Source organism: Anneissia japonica, unplaced genomic scaffold (assembly GCF_011630105.1).
Source record: "Anneissia japonica isolate Jap-2015-1 unplaced genomic scaffold, ASM1163010v1 scaffold6985_len198055_cov123, whole genome shotgun sequence".
NCBI classification, from domain to species: Eukaryota; Metazoa; Echinodermata; class Crinoidea; order Comatulida; family Comatulidae; genus Anneissia; species Anneissia japonica.
Genome location: NW_022689033.1, coordinates 141,774 through 143,887, shown reverse-complemented (window position 1 = coordinate 143,887; position 2,114 = coordinate 141,774). Strand labels below are relative to the sequence as shown.

Sequence of the window (2,114 nt, the reverse complement as noted above, 5' to 3'; positions counted from 1 at the left end):
TTATATCCTAGAGCCACCACTGTGTATAGGGCTAACAAAATCTATAAGATTTTACATGCCTATCATTGTGTTTGAAAAAAAAAGAGGATATGCTTCTTTTTAAACATTTTATTATCAATACATAAGTATAAATGAGAGTTCCAGTTCGTCGACAATATTGTTGTATAGGCAAGATATACAGACAGCATACGTTTCCGTTTATGTTTCTTATGAAAAGTTGACTTGGAGTCAACTTTTCATAAGAATCGTTTGCAAAGCAACGTATGCGAGATCATTCAACAAAAAGTCATTAAATCACGGTTTCCTGTCAAATAGTGAAAAATCGACGTATCACATGAAAATTCAATAAATCTGCCTTCACCCGTCGACAGGAAACCAGGCTTTGACTGGTAAACAATGAATATGTATAAAAGTTGATTGTGCACTGTATCCAGTTGTAGCTAAATTGCTAATCAATAATAATGAGTTAAAGTTATCAAATTAGCTCACAGTAAATGGCACTCTGTTATAAGTCCATGCTACTGAAGTGTGACCATGTTAATGTGTTAACCAAAAGAAAGGAGTGGGTTAGGCAGTGGAATGGTACAAAGAGCAGAGGCAAAGCTTGTTCAAGGTATGAGGACTGAAGAGCCAGAAATAGCAAATGGAAGCTTGGTGTTATTTTGTTTAAAATATATTTTACAGTGAGAGTAGAGATTAAGTAACTTGAAATTGTACTAATACCTGAATTCAAATTAAGAATGATAGTGTGTGAAATGACATTTATTAACAGGTTATAGTTGCATGGTACTGTATTGAGCCCAGTGGGGTTTTACATTTTCAGTTGTTGACTGTATGGGGAGCAGGACATACCCAATGGTCTTGTGATGAAAGTGTTAGCAACCAACGTGGTATAATATACCACATTGGTTGCTGGACTCGGTTCAGGAACCGAGATGGTACTGACGTTATACTATATAAGGTGCTCAGGAACTGAGATTTTATTTGAGTTGAACATGTAAAGGCAAGCGTATATTGAGCTGGTTTGATGACGATATACAAAAATGAACACCTTGTCGTTTACAGTTGAAATATAATTTTCCAACTACAGTACTACTAGTGTAGTGGAAAATAATTACTTTCTTCACAGAAAGACTTTGTGTCACACAAATAAATTCACCTTATAGTGGAAAACCGCATTAATACTCACCGATTTCTAAATCTGAAAAGTTGATATACTCCATTAACTTTAAGTCGCCTCTTTGCCTTTGAGAGAAGCTGTAAATAAAGAGAACAATAATAATAATTATTATAACAATTAGGCTTTATATAAGGCATTGTGCCTTCCAAGAGCAAAGTTTTACACCAAGTTAAAATTATCAAAATGCTCAATAAAAATCATCTGGGATAAAAAAAATTACAGGGTCAAGTTGTTTTTGAAATCTTCACACTACACCAATAGTAATGACGTCATCTTCTTGTTTGGGATTAGAACAAATGACTTCACTTTACAACGAATGATTAACGGTCTGCATCTACCTTGGTTTGTTCGAGTTTACATTGGATCGGTTTACTTCACTGTGGTTTATATGAGTTCCAGTGGATCATTTCATTCTATGTACGACTGCTAAAGTTTTGATTTAATGGCATGGCCTTTTATCAGATTGGTTAAAAATGTATGTTCGAATCATGCGTATGTTTTGAGTTTAGACTGAGTGGTTTAGCTTTTACTCAAATGATTTGGTTTCTGTTTGGATAATTTTGTGTTCCATTGCACATGATTTGTGTTTGAATTAAATGATTTGGACAACATACGCTTGGGGTATGGGATGAATGATTTGGCTTTATAGTGGATGAATTCGTTTTTGAACGAATGGTTTGGTTTTTGATTTATGATTTGGTTTTGTATGAATTTGCTTCCTTACATTCGACTTTGTATTGAAGGTTTGGGTTTAGCTTGAATGGGAATTGGCTACATATTTTTGGCGGATTTGGTTTTCCATTGCTATTCTTACTCTGCTGTCATCGCTGCCTATGCTGCCGGTGCCATCGTTGCTGCCGGCACCATTACTGCTTCCAGCATCTCTGCCCACACCAATTTTTAGGTTACAGTACTCAACTGAACTGTAGATATA

General features: G+C 35.2%; 1 long non-coding RNA gene across 1 annotated transcript in view; it reads right to left on the bottom strand.

The window, feature by feature from the left end:
* The window catches only part of LOC117124463, a 2,886-nt gene extending 1,624 nt beyond the window's left edge, over nt 1-1,262 (bottom strand). The window contains exon 1 of the long non-coding RNA XR_004447976.1: nt 1,190-1,262. This is a non-coding gene — a long non-coding RNA (uncharacterized LOC117124463). The remainder of the gene's footprint in view (nt 1-1,189) is intronic.
* Between the last annotated feature and the right edge of the window lie 852 nt (nt 1,263-2,114).